We start from the raw sequence: 27,135 nt of genomic DNA, 5'->3' as shown, positions 1-27,135 counted from the left end.
CAATGGCTAGAGCTCTAGCTCTTATAGTCATAGGTCATATACCATCTGCTCCATAGCATGGATTCTTCCAGTAGCTTTCCATTGGGTTTTTCCAACAGCCTGATGTACTTTTCTTTATATATTTTCAGAACTGCACACAATTCTTGCCTTCTTCTTGACTTCCAAGATGGCTGCACACTGAGTAGCAGCTTAATTTCAGCTCTCCCAGTATGAAAACAGAAACCCAGAAAAGAGAACCAGTGAATTTGTCTTTTGGGGTAAATTTCAGTTACTGGCTAGTAAGTACACTGCCTGGATGCCAGCAAAGAAGAAATTTAGAAAACCTGAAAGAAAATCAACCCCAAAAGATAATGAGAAAACACTGACTGGGAATAATCATGGAGCTGTTTAACAAAAGAAAAATCAAGTTCCAGCTCTGGTGCAGTATATGACTTCTGGTAATATAAAGGAAAAAAAAGTCCAATGTGCTCAGATATGATTAAAATAAATAAAACACTGAAGAAGTAAATCAACACATATAAAAGACTGGAAAAATAGAAGAAGCTTTATAACAGATATTCAGATAATTTGATAAAACTGCAAAAATCAGAGTTTGAAATGAAGAAAAGGCTGGCTGAATAAGAAGCTGCTCAAGAACATATGTTTCAAAAATGGTAAGAGAACAGAGCATGTAGGTAAAGCCTGAGATTTTCTGCTGTACCACAGAAACTGGAAAGAACAAACTATTAATTTTATGAAAGCACAAATAAACAACTAGACTGGTATTCCACATCAAGAGTTATTAACTGAAAGGACAAATCATGTATGCTTCAAACCTGACCATGAGAAAACAACCAAGACCTCTAATAGTAAAGATGCAATCCTACCAGCAGAAAGAGTTGATTCTGACAAAACTGTGACAGCAGGACAAAGCACTAAAATCTGGAGACAACAGAATATTTGTGGAAAATATTACTCATTGTACACCAGGCAGAAAAGGAGTAAATTTATTCCAGCAATCAAGGAATATCTAGAGGCAAATATGAGATTCAAGTTTCTGTATCCAGCTAACTTCAGAATATTTTTTCCAGGGTGGTCAAAGCCATTTTTTGATATAGAGCATGCTAATGAGAAAATAAAAATGTTTTTCCAACAAAAACTGAACTATGAAACAGAAAGGGACTCTGCTTCTTATTCCTCTGATAACAAAACACATGGAAAGAGATGTCAGTGAAACCTTTTCCAATGTTCCAAAGGAAAATGTGCGAGAGACAGGGAAAAGCACAGGAGTTGATTAGAAGACCCAGGAGTACATTGGAAATGAACCAGAAACTGGAGGCGAGAAATGGTGATCAATAGAAAGAAAATCAGCAACTCAGAAATTAATGACTAAATGTGGGATTACATCACAAAGCATCAATCACATTTGCAAGACATGGTGGAACAAAAAAAGCCTGGAACTATTGGATTTTATTTTGTTAATCTTGTAGGTGCTCCAAAGCATATGCCATACTTCATGTCATCACTGTTTGGAAGAACACAAAAGAGTAGTGAAGAGGAAGAAAAGAGGTAAATGTAAATAAAACAGTTTTTGTACTTAACAGTACTTTTCTAAAACATGACACATACTATATGTTATATAGTAAAACATTTTCAGTTATTGTCACATGTTATAGGGATACTAAAGTAAACAAGTGTATTTTTCCTTCTTTCTTCTTTAGTGTTAATAAATGCAGGTACTGCAAAGTAAAAAGACAAGAAAACCTAGACAAAAGCATGTTTATGATAGCAGGCTGCTATCTTAGTTTGTTATGGTGAGAGTCAGGTTGTAGATGTAAAAAGGCATAATATAAGTAAAATGTATATGCTTTTTCTTACTTTTGCATAGGGGAATGACTGGATTAAAGCCCTTGGTTGAGTTTTTTAAGTGGAAACAAGTAAATAAAACAACACTAAAAGTGATAAAATATTTTCATTTAACAAATAAATGTTCATAGTGTAACATGAGACATTTGAAGCTGATGGCAGCTGTATATCTGATTCTCATGTTTCTATGAAGACAATCTGATAGGAGGAAAATAAAAAGAGAACATTTTTTTCTTTTGATGGCTAAAAGGTAATGTTTTCTGAAAGCATTCTTGTTGTTTTCTACACATAGTAGATTAATAAAGGTAAAACAAAGACAGACATCATGTAGTGTAAGTAGAAACACAGGCTGCACCATTTATCTTATCATGGATAACCTTTATTATAGGTCAATTAAAGCCTGTGCATGTAGCTGTCAATCTGGGGCAATCATTCATGTTATGACCGTTAAACTTCATGATTTGAGGATGTACATAGTTTTGTGTGTTTGTATTAATAGGTTCTGGGGGGTATTTGTTTGAGAGTTTTCATTAAAATAAAAAGTCTTGTAAGATGTGACATAGATTCAAATATATATGACAAGAAACAGCTGTATAAAAGACCAACCTGCCAAACATTAGTGTATTAATATATATCACAAAAGCTGAAACTAGACATTAAAAAATGTTATACATAGCAGGTGGGAATAATAACTTTTTATCATAATGGCAACACTTTCTATATTATCTTTAAATGTGAATGGTCTCACATCTATATACAAAATAGAAAGAGATGTGAACCATATTAAGAAATGCAGAGTAAAATTAGTTAGGCTATAGCAGACACATCTGGAAAGAATGGAGCATATGAATTTTATAAAGAAAGGATTTTGGGATGGTTATTCAGTGGAATATCTAGGACAAATATTAATTGCTGGAAGAGCTCCAATATGGATAGAAGAGGAAAAAAATAGTTATGGTAGATTTGTAGTAGGAAGGGGCTACTGGCAAGGGAGGAGGATTATGTTTGCATATATTTATATTCCACCTAAAACTGCTACAATGGAGTTTAAGAAAGTTCTGGAAGAAATAATCACCTTTCAGAAGGAATATTACTTACAAGAGAGGACTGGAATTTGATTTGCAACAGTGAGGATGTATCTGGGGGGTCTGGAATGAAAATATAACAAAAGAGGGTAGATAGAAATTCAGTAGTAGGAGCTTGGAGAGAATTTACATATTATTATCCAAGGTATAAAAACTGGGCTAGGCTAGATAGAAATTGTATTTCACAGGAACATGTGCATTTAATTAAACATTTTGATATGTATCCAGTAGCTGTTTTAGATCATGCACCAATAATAACTAAAATAAAAATCCAGGGTAATGAAATAAAAATGAGACACTGGCACTTCCCTACCTATCTCTTAAACAGAAAATTATTTAAGGAATGGGTAGGAGAAACTATTTGGGAGTTATTAGACAAGACAGAAATTTCTTCTGAAAATATTGCTAGGAAGTGGGAAAAATGAATTTGGAGTTTAAAATATGAAAAAAATAAAAAAGCAGATATGGTTAAGAAGTAACTGTAATTATTTAGGGACTGACAAAGGTCAAAGTATTGCAGAATAGGAGGAATCTTACAGAACAAGAAGAGATGCAACTGCAGAGTGCTAAGGAGAAAATAAGGGACTAACTGGATAATATGCTTGAATTTAGATTGCAGGTAAGCAACTGTTTTGATAATAACCCCAGAGCACAAACAGTTTTTAGCACAAAACATTAGGGAACAGGAATTAGAAAGGGTTGTTGCCAAGCTTGGGGAGCCTTTAAGAAGGAAAATAATCAGAGATCATGTAGAGGTATTCAAAATGTTTTGAAAATTTTATGAAAATCTATATAAAGCAGAGAAATTTGGAAATCAAAAAAGTACAAATGGAAATGTTTATGGAATAATTAAATATGCCAAAGTTAGAGGTAGATGACATTCAATTATTAGCTGTTAGGATAGGAGGATATGAGATAAAAAGATTGATGTATAACCAGCCCACAGGAAAGTTTCCAGGAACAAATGGCATTCCTGTGGAAGCTTGAAAACAAGGAGTGGAGAAACTGATAAATATCTGGAAAATGTTGCTTAACAGTATTTTAAAAGGAGGAAAAGCACTGACAACCTGGAAATAAAGCAGTGGTAGCTGTAATACCTAAAGATGGTAAATACCCATCAGATCCAGCTTTATATAGGCCCATTTGTATTCTAAACCATGTTTATAAAGTGTTTAAGTTTATATTGGCTAAAAGAATGACAAAGGTGATTCCAAAATTGATAAATATAGATCAATGTTGTTTTGTGGAGGGGAGGCAAATATTTGACAACAATAAGAGAACAGTGATGATCAAGACGAAAGCAGAATGTAAGAGATATGCCACTATTGCTGGTGGGTCTTGATGCACAGAAAGCATTTGTTAGATTAAGTTGGGATTTCATGAATACGACATCGGAAGCATTTGCATTCCCTGACACAATACTAAGGTTAATTAGGAAGATATATGAGGGATCGAAGGTGAAAATTAAAGTGAGGAAGGTTCCTCTCTGATAAGTTCTGTTTGAACAGAGGAACCAGGCAAGGGTGTCCTCTTTCTCTTTTTATTTGTTATCTGAGTTATATTTATAACCATTGGCAAAGAAAATAAGGGACTCAGAAATTCAAGGACATAATCGGTATGCTAATCAAGAAAAATTGGCTTTATTTGCAGATGATATTATCTGTACTCGATAAAACCAGAAAAGGACATATCAGTGTGGTGGAACATTTGTCTTTTCAGGATACAAAATTAATGAAGAAAAAACAAAGTCAATGGCTGTAAACTATGTACCTACATACAAATGGGTTCAGCAATACCCATATATTTGGGAACCGGATAAAATGAAGTACTTAGAAGTATGGATTAAAAATGATTCTGTTTTGGCAGCTAAGGATATATGGGAAGAGCTTAAAAAGATAATACAAAAACTGAGAAACTGGAAGGTCTGTTTTATCAATATGGATAGCAAAATGTAAGCAGTGAAAATGTTTTAGTTCCTTTAGTATTATATACAGGTCAAGCGTATTTTATCAACCAAAGAAGAGGTTGTGGATAGCAATAAATAAAGAGTTGAATGATTTTAACTGGGAGGGGAAGAGTGCAAGAGTCAAGTGGGATAAGTTGTTTCTTCCAACAGAACAAAGTGGTTTGGGATTACCTGATTTGAATGAATATTTCAGAGCTACACAGTTAAAGCTCCTATACATAGCACAATCAGAAACCTATAAGTCAAAGTGGAAAGGGATGATGATGAAACGGGGGGGGGGGCTCAATAAATATAGACCGACTGAGATTTCAGGTGCAAATTGCTAAGGAGAATAACAATCATACAGAATATTATATTCATAAAGTGGCAGCAAGTATTCTAAGAAGTAAGCCAACACAAGGAATGGAGAATGGAGATTCTGTCAATAGGGATGTCTGCAATTAGGGGTACAGAAAATAGGCAAGATGGGTCTGTATTTTACTGGGGAAAACAGCAAATGAACCACTGTTCGAACTTGTTGATACTTGTGAACCTCTGCTTTCCTTAAAAGAAAAACAAAAAAATCTTGCTTTTTTCCCACTTTTCTGAGATTTAAAAAAGTTCAGTTACAGATTTGCTATTCTGAACTGTTTGTAAGTTTTTTGGAGGCCATTGTTTGCTTGAGCTAAAGGGAAGTCTCTGCGTTCATCAGTGGCAGTGATAAACATTGAACAGCCTGCCTGCCCCTGTGGGAGTGGTTACTGCCTTGAAACTGTAGTTTTATTGGCCATTTTGGGTCAATTCCAAACTCCTTGATCTCCCTCTCTTAAAACCCTCTTTTGCGCGTTTTTGCGCATAGCGCAACATCGGGCAGCGCCGCCTAATTGGGTTTAAACTATTCCTGGCTCCACAAAGTCTGCTCTTCACTTTTTCCCTTAGAACTGCTCTATCTCTCATATTAAACACCATATTCTCATTCTATGGCCCCTCACTGGTCCAAATAAGTAATCTTACAAGTTAGCACTAATAAACCATAAGCACTACTTACTCTTATACTCTCTACGATTACCTTGTTCCCTATTGGTCCGTTTTAATTCAGTTCCCTATATTACTCTAGCATGTCCAAAGGTCAGTCAATGGTTTCCTCTCCAGTCCAGCTGGTGAATCTGGGAATTTTGAGGCAATGTTACAACTGTCTCATGTACACGGACAACCCTCTCCTCCTCCAAACAGGTTCAAATATATGTGAGAGATGCAACCATATAGCCAAACTGGAGGCTGAGCTCTCTCATCTCAAAACTGGTGTAACCAGTCAGGAGGAGAAGGTAACCTCACACAACACAATTAAAGTATCACATAGTCCCACCACAACAGCGAACCAAACACATAAAAACACAAAAACATACTCGGAGGCTCTAAATAAAAATCTACCTAAGCAACAGAGACCTCCAAAGCAGACATCCAAGCAAATGCTATCCCAAAACAAAACACGTACAACACAAGTGTGCCAAGCAGTCACAGCCCTTAAGGCTGAATAACACACCTGATACCCTTGAAATAGGTGACTCTATTGTCAGACACACTGACGTCCTGTTCACCAGCCTGAATAAAGAGAAGGTCACAGTGAGCTGCCTGTCGGGCGCTAGGATCCGCCACATAATGCAAGCACTCAGGTCACTCCAAAGCAAATACAAATATGACTCAGTCATTGTACATGCTGGCGTGAATGACCTGAGACGTACCTCCCTCGACTACATGAAAAGAGACATAGAGGAGCTCTCTGATCATGTAGCCCAGGCCAGTATGACCCTGACCTTGAGCAGCATCTTACCCTCACCTAGAATGATGCCACAGTATAAAGACAAAATGATCGATTTTAACAATTGGCTAAAATTTTGGTGTCATTCAAAGGGGATCCAGTGTCTGTCAGCCTGGGATGACATGCTCGACAAGCCACGTTGCTTCGCTAGGGACGGCTTGCACCTGTCACCCCTGGGCTTTCGGATATTGGCAAAGGCTCTTGCCACCCCCATAGTGCCTTTTTTAGGCAAGGCTCAAAAAGTCAACCCACCTCCATAGACAGCACAAGGAACAAGAAACTAAGGGTAATGCTGTTAAATGCCAGAAGTCTTAACCTCAAGATGCATGCACTCGAAGCTCTCCTCAGTATGGAGAACATCAATATCTGTGCAGTGACAGAAACCTGGTTCAAGGCTCCAGAGAGCACCCCAGCACTACCAGGTTATACCTCATATCATGTTTTTCGGCCCCAAAACCTGGACCAAACCACAAAAGGAGGGGGAGTTTCCATATTTATCAAGGATATCCACACCTCCAGGTTAGTGGCAGTGCACCAAGTATCGGAGACCATCCATGTGCAACTGACAGTGGGCAAGACTGCTTTTCAGTTTATAGCATCCTATAGACCACCCTCTCAAAGTCAGGAATCCCACTCGGCTTTCCTGAAAACACTGGAGAACACTAAGATCTCTCCGAACACCATTATATTGGGCGACTTCAACTACCCAAACATAGACTGGGAGCATTACTCAAGCCCCAGCACCTTAGCCCAAAAGTTTCTGGAATTTATAAACTCAAATGCTATGGAACAACTAGTCACCACTCCCACAAGAGGGGAAAACATACTAGACCTGATCATTACCAACATGGGGACTCTATGCTCCATACCAGAAGTATATCTCTCATTGGTAAGATCAGACCATAAATTAATTTCACTGGATATCCACATCCCGACCCCACCCCCAGCCCAGAAAACCACAGTGAAAAACTTCTCAAAAGTGAACTTCACACTTCTCAAAACTGAAGTGGAATCCTTCAAGGCCCCAGGGCCAGTGGAAACTATGGCCCAAACTGTAGAATCCTAAATAAATGCATTCTACGGACATCTCCAGGAATGCATGGATCATGCTATCCCAAACAAAATCAAGACCCAGTCATCCAAAGGTAGGCGTCCAGTCTGGTGGACCTCAGCCATAAATAAACTGTACAACAGAAGGAGGAAGCTACTACATGATAGAGCAAAATCCCTAAAAGGGAAGGCATCTCTGATCAGTACTAGCAAAAAATTACAATCCCTCATAAAATCCTCCAAGGCCAGCTTCGAGAGAAAAATTGCACAGGACACTAAAGACAATCATAAGGCTTTTTTCAGTTATGTTAGGAACCTGGGATGCAACTCCCAGACTTGTTCTGAGTTGATTCTAAACGACATAAAATACACTGAAACCACAGACATCGCCAATATCCTGGCAGACAGGTTCAGTGCAAACTTCAACACCCCCCCCCCCCAAAAGAGCAAGTATCTATCCCAGCAGAGTGCAGCCTCCCAAACATCTCTGATGCTTAGGTGAAGGCCGTCCTCTCCAAAGCAAAAATCACTGCTTCCATGTGACCAGATGGCGTCCCGGGTTGTGTCCTACATGAGCTCCAAGAAGAACTAATCCCTCAAGTAAAACTGCTGTACAATCTCAGCCTCACTACAGGATATGTGCCCAAAGAATGCCGTACAGCAACAGTGGTCCCACTCCACAAAGGTGGCTCCTCTGCGGACCCTGGAAACTATCGCCCCATATGTTTGACTAGCCTAGTATGCAAGGCTATGGAGAGGATCATCATGGAACTCATAAACAAAGACATTGGGGACCTACAGACACTAGATCCTACCCAATTTGGCTTCGTCAAGGGCATATCCTGCCTTTTGAACCTGGTCGACTTCTTCGAAACAGTCACCAAGGCCATAGATGAAGGGAAGGTAGTCCATACAGCCTATCTGGACCTCACAAAGGCACTTGACACAATACCCCACTCGGGCATCATAGATAAGCTATCCAGCCTAAATATAAACCCCTATGTCACAAGATGGGTCACAAACTGGCGAACCCACGGAGTCAGAGTTGCTGGAGCCATGTCAGACTCGAAACCAGTCACAAGTGGTGTCCCACAAGGTTCTGTCCTGGGACCTCTCTTGTTCGGTATTTACTTTTCTGAGGTACAGGCCAACGTGGGAGGACTATGGCTCACCAAGTTCGCAGATGACTGCAAACTGGGTGCCATAATCGACTCTCCAGCTGACACAAACATCCTTCAAAAAGGTCTCGCAGAGACGGATAGCTGGTGCCAGAGCCATGGTCTAAAGCTAAATGCCAAAAAGTGTATAGTCATACCCTTTGGCAAAAACAATGTGCCCACAAATTATCACATAGGTGGTAACCCATTAAGTACAGAGAAAGTAATTAGGGATCTGGGGACCCAAGTTGATAGCAATCTCTCCTTTGACAACTGCATTGCCAAAGTGGTTAGAAAATCCTTCTACATAGCCCACCTCATCATGAAAGGATTCACATCTAGATCAAGAGAGGTAATCGTGCCACTTTATTCATCCCTCATCAGGCCCATCATAGAATACAATGCCCCCTTTGGGATGTACCTTACCCGACACCTGCAGCAATTAGAAAGACCCCAAAAGAACCTCACCAGGAGGATCAAGGGACTCAAACAGATGCCATATGCTGCTCGGTTAAAAAAACTCCAGCTCTACTCAGTTGCATACCGCCTACTTCGAGGCGATCTATGTCTGACATATAAAGCTATGTCCAACCCAGAATTAATGGACATGCTCCACCTCAGTAAATCTAAATCCCTTAGAGCCACACGCTCGAGGGACTTGAACCTCAGCACAGAAATAAATAGAACATGCTGGAGGGACAGATTCATAACCCAGAGGCTCCCTTCGCTCTGGAATAGAATTCCAATTCATGTTAGGCAGAGCACCTCACTGACTCTCTTCAAGAAGAATCTTGATGAGTGGATGAGGGATCATAGGTTTGTCCCGGGGATTACTTCCATGTCACTATTAGACAGAGGCACAGTAAACTAAACTTTAAAAAGGGCACAGTATACTCAAATCAAGGGGTGGCGTAAGCCAAACACAATCGGGCTAGGCTTATAAATGCCCCAGGGCAGATAGCCTAGTATGAACCTATGAACCTATAATGGAAACAAATAATTAGAGAGGAAAAGGTCATAGAATTAGAAGAGGCCAAGAATACATTTGGACTGCAGGCTAGAGATTGTCTTCCCTGTCAAGGACTTGTATCAGAGTATAGGCAAAGAGGAAGGAAAAGGGGTATTTTAAGTGAAAGACAAGCACTGGTAGAGTTTTTAGTAGAATGTAGACCAGAACCTGATGGTAAAAGGGGATAATTAGTAAGGCATATAGAATATTGCATGATAACTACAGGAATCAATCAGATGTGGTTAGAAAAGACTGGAAAGAGATATTGGATAAGCAATTCAGAAAGAAACAATGGGGGGATATATGTATGACTCCCAAATATGCAAGGAAGTCTAGAAGATTTAGGATTTTTGCTTGGAAGTATTTTATACCTCAAGCAGACTATAAAGAATTTTTACTCAAGTAGATTACAAATGTTGGAGGTGTGATGGGGAAAATAGGGGTAACTGGAACATATTTTTGGGAGTGCAATGAGTTGGCAGAGTTAAAAAATTCCATACAGAGTACACTGTCAGAAACACTGGGTGAGCAAACTGGTGTAACTGAAGAAATTATTTTTTAGCTCTGATGCAGAATTAGAATTGCCTAGACATAGTGTGGCTTTACTGACTTTAATTCCGGTGGTTGCTTAAAAAGCAATTTCTAGAAAATGGCTATCAAAGTCTAAACCAACCATACTACAAGTAGTGACTATAGTAACAGAAGTAAAAGAGCTGAAAGTGGGATCTTTAGAAAAGGGTAGGAGAAAATTACAAAGGAAAAATGAGAGAAAAAAATTGGGATTGTGGGAACAATACATGCAGAATAATATTTTGGAGGAAGAATGAGATTTAAGGGAAGGAAGGATTTGAATGAGCTACATAATTCTGAATTGTCAATGACTGTATTGAAGATTATTTGTGATGTACAATGACTGCAACTGAAAATATGTCAACATGTTTTGTTTTCATTTATATAGGTTCATAGATAGGTTCATAGATATAAATGGATGATTCCCTAGTTTATAAGTGATAATTCAATAAAGATGTTTTTTGTTTTAAAAAAATCTGGCCCCAGTGGTAGCTTTGTGCAGACTTCATGGAATCTAAGTATTTCCTGATCTGGACGACCTTGTAATTTAAGCCTCTGCTGTCTCCGAATCTAAACTTCAGTATGCTACTCCTGCACAGTGTGGGATTCACTCTCCACCTAAAAACCGTCAATGTTGCCTGTCTCTCGGGATCAAGTTTTTTTTGTGTTGCAGGATTCAAACCATCCCAATGCTGGCTTCTCTACTGCTTCCCAAGGTCCTTGCCTTGACAGCTAATTTTCAGTCTCTTCTTCCTCTTCCAGCTCTTCCTGCAAGGGAATTTCTTTCGGCCCTGGGGTTAATGGTATCCGCTATTTCCAAGGTTCCTTTTGCCAAACTCCTCACGAGGAAGTTTTAATGGTATCTTTTGCAGCTATAGTTCATCTAACTCATCCATTGTCATCCTGGTGTTGTGCAGGACCCATATTTCATGGTTTTGTATCTTGTTTAATGCTATCAAGATTATCAGACCTTAGCAAATATACAGTACAGTCATCAAGCTTAGTCATCTCTCTTCGAAGCTTGCTCTCCTTCCCCAAACAGATTAAATGGCTCTACATTTCATCAACAAATACTCTGTATGCTATGGTTTAATTGTTATCATATTAAATAGCTGCCTGTATTAAGCTACTTACACACAACCAAATCAACCTTTAGCTCCATATCTTTCCTTTATTCTCTTTCTGCTCTGTCTAACTTTATATCCCCTAGAATTTACTTCACTTTTTTCCTGCTATAGTATAGTCCTGTACTTACCAGGTAGTTTTCCAGCTGCACTGATTGTTTCTGCTATTCTTCGCTATGTCGGGTTGGCCCCATATAATTTCAACCCATTTGTATAGTAGTTTTACTTTTCTTTGCATTCCCATAATGTCTTGTGGCATTTAAAAATCCCTTCTGGTGTTCTGAGCCATCTTTTGCAACTGTAGTTCATCTAACTCATCCATTGTTGTTCCAGTGGTGTGCAGGAGCCATATTTCACTGATTTTGTATCTTGTTTAATACTAACAAGGTATTTATAACTGTAGTTTCTTTTTTTTTTAACTAACTTTTTTCATCCTCCTAAGTGTTATATAAGTGATTGTTTAGAAGTCTCTTGTGTACTGTACATTTTGTAGTGGTGGTCCTTTAATGCTGGATATATCTGCTAAAATACAGTCATATTTCTAGCTACTGCTGGGAATTTTTAATTTTAGTTTAAATGCTACATATTATACATTGTCTGACTGGAGATTTTAATTGTGGTGATTTAAACATGATGTACAGCTGTTTTAAGGTTCAGCAATAGTATTTTGGCTTAACCAAGCTGTATTCCTGTTCCTATTAGATTCCTGGTTGCTACAACATGTCCATTTCATAGGATATATTGAAGTAGTATGTTTACTGCTAACATATTGTATCAGTTTTTACATGTATTTCTCTTGCTACTTTATGGCTTAGCTCTCTGTATGTTTTTTTTCTCTCTTGCCACGTTTCTACTGAATTTTAGTGTAAAACATCGCTACTTGCTTCTCGATGTGTACCACTGTTTTTCTTGTTACATTTTGCTGTCATACAATATCTATAGCATTCAGTTTGCTGCTCTGTCTCCTGCTGCTTACACTGCTTTGCCATGCTTTTTTCTGTATTATAATTTTGAATGCATTTCTGTTTCAATGCATATTGTGTTCATAACATCTGCATTTTCAGCTTTTTGTTTTCTATTGGTATTGTTTTTATCTTTCTGTTAACTTGACTTTCAATTCTTCATATAACATTTTACTCAGTGTATCTTTCTGTTCTCCCTTTCTTCTGGTAATAGGAGTCTGTGTCACTATCCCTAAACTACCGATATCTCTACTACCTAGACCCCTCACTCCTATCTCTTTTTCTATCCCTCTCTGTTATATAGGTAGCTTCACTTAGATTTTTTTCTATTGTCTAACCTAATATTCTTTCTCTTGTCTAACCTTTATATTCTTTCTCTCTAGGTTATCAGTTTTCAGCAAATATACAGTGCAGTCATCAAGCTTAGCCATCTCTCTTCCAAGCCTGCTCTCCTTCCCCAAACAGATTAAACGTCTCTACATTTCATCAACAAATATCCTGTATGCATTGGTTTTAATGTTATTATATTAAATAACTGTATTTATTAGGCTGCTTGCATACCACAGAGTTGACCTTTAGCTCTATATCTTTCCTCTGTTCTCCTTCCACTCTGTCTAACTTTATACCCCATAGAATTCACTTTACTTTTTTTCCTGCTGTAGTATAGTCCTGTACTTAGCAGGTAGTTTACCAGCTGCACTGATTATTTCTGCTCTTCTTCTCTATATCAGGTCTGCCTGCTTCATTTGCTCTCACTTCACTTGGGCTCACTCCGCTACCTACCCTACCCCCAATTCCCACCCAACCCCTCTATCCCTACATTTATACCTCTTGACACCTCCTACATGACAAACCCCTTCCTTCCATTACCAATAATTAACATCACCTATTTACACTCTCACTAAACTCTCACTCCTACATTTTTTGTCCTCCACTGTTGCTGACCTCTCTTACTACTCCCCTCCCCACACCCTTCCTTTCCTATTCATTCTGTTCCTTCAATTTTAACTACCACACTCTTCTTCATATATCCATTAGCACCTCCACAACAACATGTCTTGAGCATTACCTTATATATACCTCCACATCCCACTTACACTTCTACTTGTCATACTAACAACCTCTACTTCTCTAAATCCAATCTCCACTGCTCCCTACATAGGCTCCCCTACACTATACACACTTAATCCACCTTTCTTGCAATGCTACTCTTTTATATCTCCAAGCCTGTATGCCATTAACTTTCTCCTATTCCAGTATCACCATATAGTCCAAATACTTACCACACTACATTTTATTTTTGCAAAATAAAATATACCAGTTCCAACTCACCACTTCACACAAACTTCTTAAAGTTAATCCTCACTGGTGATATTCAAGAAAATCCACTAAGGTAGAAAATTAAGGCGTACTATAAAGCTCCCAGACTGCTTATGTAAAAGTTCTCACCACATCACAAATCTAGCTAATTTAAACGCTTCCAGTCATAAGTAGATTAAAATCCTTTATTAGTGAAAAAACAAATTACATGAACGTTCCACACATATGTTTTTGTTTTGCCCAACTTCATTAGATGTGGGCTGAAATAAATTAACACAGTATTTAAACTGATTCAAATTCCAAAAGAACCAATCAATTCATCCTATTTAGCATATTTGATTGCCATTCAAAGAATCTCATTACATAAAGTGCTTCTTCTTAAAAAGTTACTCAATGTGAATAAAACCTTTAAATGAGTAATGATTGTTCCCTACCCATAAATTTATAAATGCTTTAATAACAATTTAATAAAAACTTAAAGGAAAACTTTTATAAATATCATAAAATTGTGTTTAAAATTTTGAGTGTGTTTGTTTTCCTTTAAAAAAAACATCACATAGGTATTAGCACCATCTTCTGGCTAAATGTTCATATGACACTTTAACAGAACATTTCTATAGCTATTTCTTAAGAAATACTTTATCTGAAATTCCTATTTCAGTTTCCATTATTAACATAATAGTCTAATATATGTAATAAAATAACACAGATTTAAAAAACAAAGAATCTCTAAAATGTTTACAAAAGTGTTATACATAAAACAATGAGAATGAATATTTAAGTTTTGTTTTTTTAAAAAAACAGCTTTACAATTTATTCATTTGGAACATTATTATTATGTATTTCTATTACTCCCCTCCTCAACCTTAGGGCGGACAAGTTATAGCAGCATGATGCATTAATTTAAAATCAATGTCCAATAGTTATATAAAAAAGTACAAATACTTTCCAGGGGGAAATATTTGGCATTGGTGGATGCTCCAAATGAATAAATTGTAAAGCATTTTTTTTAAAAAACAAAACTTAAATATTCATTCTCATTGTTTTATGTATAACACTTTTGTAAGCATTTTAGAGATTCTTTAGTTTTTAAATCTGTGTTATTTTATTACATAGGTTAGACTATTATGTTAATAATGGAAACTGAAATAGGAATTTCAGATATTACTTAAGAAATGGCTATAGAAAGGTTCTGTTAAAGTGTCATATGAACATTTGGCCAGAAGATGGTGCTAATACCTATATGATGTTTTTTATAAGGAAAACAAACACATTTTTAAACACAATTTTATGATATTTATAAAAGTTTTTCTTTAAGTTTTTATTAAATTGTTGTTAAAGCTTTTATAAATTTATGGGTAGGGAACAATCATTACTCATTTAAAGGTATTATTCACATTGAGTAACTTTTTAAGAAGAAGCACTTTATGTAATGAGATTCTTTGAATGGCAATCAAATATGCTAAATAGGATGAATTGATTGGTTCTTTTGGAATATGAATCAGTTTAAATACTATGTTAATTTATTTGAGCCCACATCTGATGAAGTTGGTCAAAACGAAAATGTATGTGTGGAACGTTCATGTCATTTGGTTTTTCACCAATAAAGGATTTTAATCTACTTATGACTGGGAGCACTTAAATTTGCTAGATTCGTGATGTGGTGAGAACTTTTACATAAGAAGTCTGGGAGCTTTATAGTAAGCCTTCATTTTCTACCTTAGTGGATTTTCTAGGTTTATTTTTGGAAGAAAACTTGCAGTATTTTTGTGGTTTACTGGTGATATTCACCATAATCCAAGTCCAAACTTTCCTTCTGTTCACCCTAGCCACAATGCTTACCCTCCATCCTCCGCAACTTTTAACTGTAAACTCTTAAAAATAATCCCACTAAACTTGCAAAGCACTTCTAACAAAATTTCCAACTTCCATGCCTGGGTGCCACAGAGACCTGGCTTAAAGCTACCATAAAAGATACAGAAATTCTCTCTCCTGGTTATAACCTTATTAGATCAGACAGAAGTCATTAAAAAGCTGGAGGACTTGCCCTCTTCTATAGTAACTGTCTCAGTATTATTCCTAATACTATTTCCATCCCTCAATTTAATAACAAAAAGAAAAATCTAGCAAAGCTAGAATTTCCACTGTGTGATATCTTAAACCTCTTGAATCAGAGGCAACATGGGATATATGCAAATTACCCATTAAGAATATCAGGTATTTCAGCTAAACGGTATTTCTGAATATCCATGACTTTTTTCTTTTGAGTCTTTTTATTGACAATTTCAGGACAAATAAAGCCAAACCCCTCTAGCTGTGGACATGCATGGTCTGCCTTCTTATGACATCATCAGCATAGCATAAGAGGAATGTTTAACCTTGGAAACACAGGGTAGTCATACCCAACTGATATCCATAAACCAAATGGTGTCTACAAAATATCCCAACTAACAAACTAAAATAATGAGTAAAAAGATCACACAGGAAAAAACAATTGGTTAAAAACACAAAAAGAAAAATCTAGCAAAGCTAGAATTTCCACTGTGTAATACCTTAAAGCTCTTGAATTAAAGGCAACATGGGATATATGTAAATTACCCTTTAAGGATATCAGGTGTTTCAGCTAAATAGCATTGCTGAATGCCCATGACATTTATCTTTTACTTTTAAGTCTTTTTATGGCAATTTCAGGTTTAAGGTATCACACAGTGGAAATTCTAGCTTTGCTAGATTTTTCTTTTTGTGTTTTTAACCAATTGTTTTTTTCCTGTGTGATCTTTTTACTCATTGTTTCAATTTAATAACACAGAAATCCTTATCACATTCCTAAAAATTAACAACTCTAAATCTCTTTGCCTTACAGTACTATACATTCCACCAGGTCCAGGCATCTCTATCCTTGAAGACATACTATCTTGGATATCTAATACAATATGTGATGTGGATATCCCACCATTGCCAATCAATACGTGTCAACCCTCCCCCTCTGGACAGTAATCAAGGAACCTCAATCCTTACCACTGGCACTGTGGGGGACATTCACTGGGAGGATAACAGGTACACACAGTATTTCCAGAAGCAGCTCTCTGCATCAAGTGCAATTTCCCTTAAGAGCATACAGAGACTACAGTCAGTCTGGGGCTGGTTCCTCTCTCTTTCTCCAGATCCCCAATAAGACTACCCACTAGCACAGCTATAGAATTGAGTCCTTAGCCATGTTTCCAAGCCATGTCTTCCAACACTCTCTCTGTCCAACCAATTTTTCATTTCCCTGTCCAAGTAGCTGACAGACACACTCTTTAAGATTTGATTTGCGCGCACACACACAGGCACGTGCATGAGCACACACACACACACACACACACACACACACACACACACACACACACACACACACACACACACACCTGGGAAATGCCTGGGAAATGCTGGTACAGGTTTACTAGCTATGCCCACTTTTGCCCAGACTATAAGGTAGTTATCACTGCCACCAAAACCCCTCGCCGTCTACTTTAAGGCCCTTTACAAAGGGTATCCAATTTTACTGAGCGAAATTAATATTAATTCAAATGGTATTTTGACCAAGAGCAAGGCTATGAGGAGTGGCTGGCACAGTGACACCAAATAAATATGTAAGCACTCTCAAAACTTAAATATCTCTACAAAGATCAGCCACAATGAAAAGTTTAAATATATTTAATAATAAATCATAAAAGAACAAGAAAATACTAAGTATATATTCACAGTGACATCAGAGTTCAAATCACAGGAAATATTTAAAATAGCACTGAATGACAGGCTCAGACACGTAAAGAAAAACAATATCTAAACTAAGCTTCACTATATTCCTGACTGAATCTATGGCAGATGATGGGGTGAATGGTTCTTCTTGTTGTCAGGCCCAAGACAGAATAAAGAAAGCTCTGTCTCACTAAGAGACTTCTCAGAATAATAGCTAAAATATTACTTCTTGCATAGCTTGCAGAATGACATCATGTTGGTCATCTGCCTTCTACTTCTCCACCAAACCCCCATTGCTGGCAGCTGGCAGTATTTAGCACCTACCCATAAAAATACATACACAAGGGCTTTTGCTCAGATTTTGGCAGGTGTTGGAAGTCATAAAACAATTGCATACCTCCATGCTTACAGACTAGTAATTAGTTCACCCCAAACACAATACAGGAAGCTTCCTAGCACAGACTTTGTGCCTCTGGCTACATTGAAACCCATGAGATAGCATCTTTATGGCCTAACCTATAAAGTGATTTAATTTCAGATATTTTTCTAAAGTTTGCTGGACTGAGGTTAACGCTCCCATTTCCTCTATTAAAACATATACATTTAAACAGTTACAATAGTGCTTGTACATTCCTGTTCTCTCCAGTAAGGCACACTGTGGATACATTTTCAAACACAATCACTTTAGAAATACCATTTCAGCACAAAAATCTGTACAAATCTGTTTGATATACACATGACATACAGTTCTCATACATTTGTAACACCAGCATCTTGTATGACATACAGTTCTAATACTTTTGTAATACAAGCATCTTGTTTAAATCAGTTTGATATTCACAAATGACATATAATTATTTACAAAATTCCAGCTAGCTGTGCTGGCAGTACCTCCTTTCGTCACACCATACAAAATGAAACTATCATTCTAGGAGATGTCAATATCAACTGGCAGAACCTCTCCTGTAACTTCCCTACCTCAAGCATAAACCTTTATAACTTCACCCAACTCATCAACACTCCCACTAGGTTCTCCAATAAAAACAATCAGAGATCCACACTTAACTGGATTTTAGTTTCTGACCCCACTAAATTCTGCAATACTGGGATTTTCCCTGAAACTTTAAGTGATCATTTCCCTTCTTATGAGCTGAGAACTTTCCCACCTACTAAAAGAATGTCAGTACAAAACTATTTGGAATATCTCTAATTTTAACCAACATTCACTAATCGGCACTTTAAAACTCTTCTTCTACATGAAGCAGTCAACCACTTCAATACAACTTTCCTTGGGATCCTTAACCATCTAGCACCACTATGTAAGAAAAGAATTAAAACCAACTATGCACCTCGGCTATCCAAAACTACAAAAGAACTAATGAGATGTAGAGACAAGCTCTGGAAACTATGACACACTTCTAGATCTCCTTCTGACCTCAACAATTATAGGCATCTCCGCAATCTAAGTAAAAAGCAGTAACAAAAGACAAAAGAGCCCACAATCACACATTACAATCCACCAACAAACATAACCCCCCAAAACTCTGGTCATCTCTCTTATTGCTTCTTAATCCAGGTAAAAATACTAACCCCAATCCTCTTCAAGAGAAAACCAGTACACAAATAGCCAACATCTTTAACAACCATTTCATTCAATGCATACAGAATGTCACCTCAAACAAATCATCTCTTCCTACCACCATACTTAACTCACCACTATCAGATCCCCCAACAAATGGCCCATTGCCTCCTCTCTCCCCCATGACCCACCCTCACTCTTCCACTCCACTGCTACCTCCACCTCACCTACTTTCTCACTACAGCCTGTTCCCACTAACATAACTAAAATAATCCTCCTCAAACTCAAAGCCTGCACTATCTCTCCTGACTACCTTCCTGTAGAATATCTTAAGGTGGCAGCCGATGCCATTGCATATCCTGTATCCATCCTCATTAACAGATCTATTCTAAAATCCTATGCCCCAACTCTCTGGAAAAAAATCTTTCACCACACCATTAAACAAAGGTGGCAACTACATTGAACTGTCCAGCTATTGACCCATTGCCCTACCGTCACCACTCTCTAAACTCCTTGAAAAATGCATCCACTCACAACTACTCCATTACCTCCTTAACAATCAACTCCTCACTTCTACATAGCATGGCTTCAGACAAGGACACAGTACTAACACAGCTTTACTATCCTTCGCTGACACAGTAAATAAGGCTCATGACTCAGACAAAAGTGTTTCCAAAAATGTTTCCACTCTATCTCTTGGCCTATCTAAGGCATTTAACACTATTCCCCATCACTTGCTTATACAAAAGCTGAAAAACCTTGGATTATTCCTTTTTACCACCAGCTGGTTCACTAGTTATCTCTCTAATAGACAGCAGATAGTTAGATGGCTAGACTCTCTCTCTGCTTTTCAAGACACCTCAACTAGAGTTCCCCAAGGCTCTATCCTTGGACCCCTCTTATTTAATATCTTTACTAATGACCTATATACTGCCTCCCAACAGAGTACACTAATACAATATGCTGATGACTCTACAGTCATCTATTCATCTGATTCTATACCACATCTCCAACAAATTACCCAAACTGCTTTTCCATCCATTGAGAGTTGTCTTTCTAATAATCATCTACTCCTTAACCCCATCAAAACTAAACTAATACTCTTCACCCCCAAACTGTACTCTCTAAAGAAAGGCAAATGTACTATTCTCTCATAGAACACTACCATAACTGAACATGTCTCCCACAAAAAATGACAAGGCATCACCATTGACAAACACCTTAAGTTTTACCTACACATACATAATAACATTAAGAAAACACACCAGAAATTTTGAACTCTCTATCAGCACAAACATTTCTTAGACACTCACACCAAACACACATTAGCCACTATCTACCTGCTACTGTCTCTCCTATATGGAGCCCCATTTCTCAATAACCTATAAACCTGCCTAAAATTAAAGCTCAAATCTTGCTACAACAAAATTGCTAAGTTTGTCACCAATGCAAAATACTCCTCTCATCACTGCATAGCCCGTCACAATCTCAAATGGCTTGAACTTCCACTTTACCTTACCTTCATCCAGCTCAACACAGCACATAAAATCATTCATAGACCTATGGCCTGGCCAGCCTTAAATACCATCTTCTAGTCCAGCATACCAAACCAATCTCTTTAGTCAGAAAACAAACAGCCTCTACAAAAGCATCATCTTATGAAATCAGTTAGACAAAACTTATACTCCTTCTCTATTGCTAAAATCTGGAATACCCTCCCCTTATCTTTAAGATCCAACCACATTCACACATCTTTCAAGCTTGCACTTAAGGAATGCCTTTATGAATCTTGGATATGCTCCTGCTCAACCCCAAGCTGATAACTCAAACTGCTTTGTCACACCTCCCTCCACTCTTACTACTAACTCTGTCTGCCTTAATCACCTTTCTTTTCCCTCTTCCTCTGTTGTCCTCTATCATACTACTAACTCTATCTGCCTAAACTAATATACTCTTTCTCTTATTCTACCTCTCTTCTTCTATGCTTCTACTACTACACCCTTCCTTTTTCTCTTAAACTACCTTCTATACTACTTCAAATTTTTTATGACTACTCCTATAAATTATGCCATGACTGGCACAATCACTAAATGTAAAATACTCTGTAACTATACTATGAATTTGATCCTTTTGTTATATTTGTGCCACTGTTAAAGTACATTTTTTTAATTACTGTTAAGTGAATGCTTATGTCAATACTACTACAATAATCTTTCTGTTTAATTTTGTTCATATATAAACTATTTTGTTTTGCAGAGCTTTTCTCCCGGGCCTCCACTGAAAATGGGTTCTTTATGGCCCAGGTGGACTTTCCCAGTAAACAAATGTCAAACAAATAAATAGTAAATAATCTCAGGGGTGTTTGGCTCCAACACTGCCACTCTCTGGAGTTTCCAGTCCCTCCTTGGACTCCACTGGTATATTCCGAAGATCTTCCTAAATCCCAGTCTACATTTTCAGGACCCTCTTCCTACTTAAAAGCTGTACATGGATGCTTCTGATCAAGGTTGGGGAGCTTCTTTCAACAATATGAAAGTTCAGGGTCTCTGATCCATCAACATATGTCAGACCACATCAATGTTAAAGAGATGAGGACTCTAATCCTAGCTCTTCAGGCCTTTCACTCTCTTTGGGCTCCAAGTCCTCTAAAGGTTTTTACAGTCTATACCACAGTCATGTGGTACATCAAGAAGCAGGACACAGAGTTGTATCTTCTTTGCAGGCTGGACCTTCAGGCTTGGGATTTTGCCATCCACCATCACCAGGTACTTCAGGTGGTTTACATCCCTTCAGAGCATAATCTGGTGACCGACTCTCTGAGCAGGTACAGGACACATTTTCATGAATGGATGCTTCACAGAGGGGTGCTTCTTGACACTGTTCATCGATGGTGTATTCCTCAAGTAGATATTTTTGCCTCCCCTCTGAGCAGACAACTTCTTCAGTTCTGTTCCAGAGTTCTGGTCCACTGGCTTGGAAAGTGGATGATGTATACCTATCACCCTCTTTCTCTACTCTCCAGGGTCTTGCATAAGATCAGGTGGACACACCCAAAAAAAATTGTTAGTGACTTCATTTTGGCCCAGAGAGCACTGGTTCCTCCTTCTCTTTCACCTGGTCAGTGAAAATCATCACATATTACCTTACAGATGGATCTTCTCACACAAAACAAAGGTTTTCTCATTCACCCTCACTTGTCCACACTTCAACTGATACATTGGGTTTTAGAGTTTTGATCCCTTTTAGGCACTACTTTTCTGATGATATTCTTCAGGTTTTGCAAGAGGCAAGAAAACTCGCTAATAAAAAATCCTATGTAGGTAACTGGAAGACATTTTGTATTTGATGTCTAAAGTATGACCAGGATCTTTTTCCTGTGGGGGTCCCTACAGTCCTTTCTTATTTGTATGAATTGTTCAATACAGATTTGGCATATTTTTCAATTAAAGCTCATCTGTCAGACATTTCTGCCTGTTTGCCTTTGAATTCTCTTTGACTTCTAGTTTTGAAGCCAAACAATTCCTAAAAGGCATCCTTTATATTAAGTCCTCATGAGAATCTATTCCTCCTTTTTGGGACCTTAATTTTGTTCTTGAAAAATTGAATGAGTCCCTTTTTTATCCTGCTTTTTCTTCTTCCCTACAACATTGTTCTTGAAAGAATGTATTGTTGGAGGCTCTTACTTCTACCAAGAGAGTTTCTGAACTTCAAGCCCTCATGGCAGTTCCTCCATTTTTACTTATTTTTTTTCAAAAGAACAGGGTGTCTTTTCACAGTAATCCTTCTTTTATGCCGAAGGTGGTTAATGATTTGTCCTTGAACCATCTATTTATCTTCCCTACTTTTTTCCTTTCCCACAATCTACTAGTGGGGGGTATTACACATCTTAGATTTACACCGACAGCTTAGCTATTACTTGGATAAAACTAAAGCTATCAGAAAATCTGAGCAATTTGCAATTTCATTTTATGCCAGGAAATTGGATTTGGCAATGTCCAAGTACACCATCTCTCTTGGATCTCCAAGGCCATTTCCTTTTGTTATTTTTTTCATGGCAATCAGCTTTCCTCTTCTGTTCCTGCTCATTCTACAAGAGCAGTTTCCTCTTCTGGTGCTTTTTTCAAGAGTCTGGATACTAGATCCATCCTGGAATCTGCTACTTGGTGGTCTCTTCAGACTTTTACCAAACATTATAATTTGTATGGGCCAGGTCAGGGTTTGACAGGGCTATCCTTCATGGGTTTGTGGTGGGTTCTTCTCTGCCTTCCTCTTCACAAAATGTTCAGTACCTTTTGTACTTTCACAAGTATAGAGAATACTGCAACAGAGATAAGGAATGACATAGTACAGTTGTGTAAGAGCTTACCACAACAGTAAATGTCCTACTTCTCACTGTTGCAATATCCCGTCCCTCCCTCCCACCACCTTTTTTATTCTTCTGTTGCCTTCTGCTGAATGAAGGGTTTCCTCTTACATCCTTATATCCTTTTATTTCCCTTTTCTTCCTAGAATGGGCATGTTATCATTTCTCTGGGGTTGCTCTAGTTCTCATGGGGCACTTCAGTACTGAGGATTAGGCATCTGTACTTCACATATGTACCTTTCATCTTGCATAAAGTACATATGTCTGATCTATGATGCGGAGAAGGTATAAAGCTTTGGTATGCTGGCTGGATGTTAGGCTATCCTTGGCAGGATATACCAAGAGTAACGAATACTCCAACAGTGAGAAGTAGGACAGCTACTGTTAAGATAAGATTTTACACAGCTGTACTTTATCAATGGGGCATTCTATTATTACATTGCCACACATACGATGGAAGAAAAAAAGTAGAACTATATAAAGATATTTTGAGTAAGCCAAATAATTGTTATTAAGGTGTGGAATTGACTTAATCTTGAGTTCAGAAAGGTAATGTGGTTGAAATCGGTAACAATGAGAGAAAGGTAACATGGGTTACTCAAAATTACTGAAGCAAATAAAGCAACCAAAGAAGAAAGGTAGACAGTCACACAAGGAGTAGCTTCAGGGACACTAGAACATGCTAAAAGATTGAATGAGCACTTAAATTCATTTGATGAAGTTTGAAAAATAGCGATTAGAGCAGGTTATTTTGAAAATATGTCACAATCTCAAAAATACTTGGCCCAAAGGTTGAGGCAACAGAAGGTAGATAAAGGAGTAGCTAAAATAAGGGATCCCCAAACTACAGGTCTGACAAGTAGCCCTAGAAGAATACTGAAGAATTTTAAACAGTTTGATGAGAATCTTTATGTAGAAGAATGTGTAAATGCAGACAAGAAGATAAAAGCCCAATGGTGCAGAGAAGTATTAAAGTATAACAGATACAGAATGGGGAAAAGGCTGTGTGGTAGAGAGGACAAGGTACAGATAATTAAGCAAAATGGGGCAATTCACCTGGTGATGACGGCATTCCAAGATATATGGAAGCTAAGAATCCAAAAATGAATGAAATTATGGATCCATCCACAACCCCTTTTTCCAATTTCTCCACATGGGATTAGAGTGTCATTTCAACAGTGACAATCACCTAGAGCCAAGTTTCATACTGCTAGGTGGCCAGCCTCTGCCACGGTTATTCTTCCATACCACTTACATGTACACAAACGCATGCCTATGATCAATTTAGAGTGACCCATCTATCTACTGCATGTCTTTGGAATGTAGTAGGAAACAGTAGCACCCAGGAAAACACAGAGAGGACATTCAGACTCCACACAGAAGGCATGGCAACCAATAATCAAACTAGAGAACTTCTTACTGTGAGGCAACAACACTATCCACTGTGCCACATGGAAGGATGGAGTATGCTCTTAAATCAAATGAAAATACAAAAGAGACAGACTCCTTCAAAAGAGCAAACAGTTTATGTTAAAATTCATGAAAATAATAAGTACCCAGAGACTCAGCTTCATGTAAGTCAATTCTGGCATTGAATGATGACTATGAGGTACTTATGATAATAGCGGCCAGTAGACTCACTCATTTACTGCCATAAATAATTTACTTTGATCAGTGTAGATTTATAAGTGGTAGGCAAACAGTTGACAACATAATTAAGATAACATTGCTGCAATAATATGTGTGCGAAGGACAAGCTTTTATCACTTATAAGTCTTGACACAGAGAAAATATCTGAGAGAGAAAACTGGGATATTTGGCATGAAGTATGGAAAAATAGGTTTCCATAGACTCTGTGTAGACTGATCATGGTAGGTTTATCACAGTCCCACAATAAAAGTTAAAGTAGGTAGGCTCTCAAAATCATTTTGTTTATTAAAAGGTACCTGACAGGGATGCCGACTGTCTGCACTACCTTTTTTTTCCGATCTGGAGCCACTTGCCACCAAGATATGAACCTCTTCAGTACAAGGATATAAAAATAATGAGCAGCAAATCAAAATGGCATTCTTTGATTTTGATGTGCAATTTAACAAATGTGGAGCAGAATGTTCCAGTATTATTTCAAATACTGAGAGAATTTCAACTGATATTAGGCTAAAAAGTGAGCGAAACAAAACCTAAAGCAATAACAGTGAACTACAACTTGCATATAATTTGCTAAGAAAATATTCACATTTAAAGGGGCATACAAAAATGGCATATTTTGGAATGTGGTTATCTTGTTCTGTTAATCACTCAATGAAATAGTCACGGGAGGAAGTGAGGGTGAAAATTGTGGATGTCCTTAAAATTGGATTAATGTTAATAGGTTTGGCCACAAAATTCAAGAAGTCAAAAGGTTTGTGGCATCTCTTGGCCTTTATATAGTGTAGAATTTTGTAGAAAACCCTGGAGCCAAGTACCAGGATTAATAAGAAGGAAAGTCCGTGAATTTATATTGGAAGCTAACCACACCAAATCAGTCTATGATAAATGGTGATGTCCATTGAGTGGGGAGGGTTCATAATGACAGATCTACATGATTACTATAAAACCACTTAATTAAAATGACATTATATTCTATAATGTGATAAGAATACAGGAAAATGAAACAATCTGCCATTAATTCATGAAGCAATACCTCAGGTATCTAAAGAACCTACTTTCTAGATTATGTGTGGCAGTAATCCAAATAAAATATCTGAGGGAGTAAGTAAGCTTAACTGGTAAAGGATTCATGGGAAAGAAGCTTTTAAACGGCTGGAAACAAAGGATTTTCCAACAGGAATTCTATCAAGCTGTGTGTGCTGCAGGGGAGAGGGATGATAATATAGCAAAATACTGGATGCAAGTAAAAGCAAAACTAAGGTATTGGAAAAGCCTAGAAAATGTAGTAAAGCAAATCATCTAGGAAGAAGCCAGATTGAAATTTGTAATTCCACATAGTGATAGGTTGACTTTCATAGGACTGCAAGTAGAGCTAAATCAGATAATTAAAAAAAGAAGCAATCTCCCACATGTCTGCATCAATCGAGCTTTTAATTGAGTCAAGAATAAATACTGCAAATGTGAAAAAGAAAAATCAGAAGTATATACAAAGCAATTCAAGAAAAAGAAAAAAAAATCAGAAAAAGTTAGAGAAGACTGGAAGAGAATGGAATAGTTGTGTAGGGATGTGTACAGCACCAAGGTATGTGACAAAGTCTAGAATAGTCAGAGTTTGTACATGGGAATACTTACACAGGTATTTCTATCCACCCAATAGGATACAAAAAATTTTCCCAAAAGGGGTTAATAGGTGCCAATGGTATATTGAGAGGAATATGTTGATTGAGAGTACAGGATTTGGACTAGCAGTAAAGTACAAAACTTTAAACACAAATTGCAAAACAGAAGCAGAGAAGTATCTGGGAGGAAAACAGAATTAACAATTGACAGAATATTGTTCAGTGATTGATACAGCAAAGATCACTGTTGTCATTGATTTTGATAGCAGCTAAAAAACTCTTAACAGAAAAATGGAA

At 37.6% G+C, this 27,135-nt stretch overlaps 1 protein-coding gene across 1 annotated transcript in view; it reads right to left on the bottom strand.

Moving 5' to 3' along the window:
• The window catches only part of LOC122796245 (LIM zinc-binding domain-containing Nebulette), a 1,139,045-nt gene that overhangs the window by 1,071,125 nt on the left and 40,785 nt on the right, over window positions 1-27,135 (bottom strand). The gene's annotated exons all lie outside the window — the stretch shown is intronic.

The sequence above is a fragment of the Protopterus annectens genome, chromosome 3.part0 (assembly GCF_019279795.1).
Source record: "Protopterus annectens isolate FY-2018-M chromosome 3.part0, PAN1.0, whole genome shotgun sequence".
NCBI lineage: Eukaryota > Metazoa > Chordata > Ceratodontiformes > Protopteridae > Protopterus > Protopterus annectens.
The sequence above is the reverse complement of the archived record's forward strand: the minus strand, read 5'-3'. Positions and strand labels throughout refer to the sequence as shown.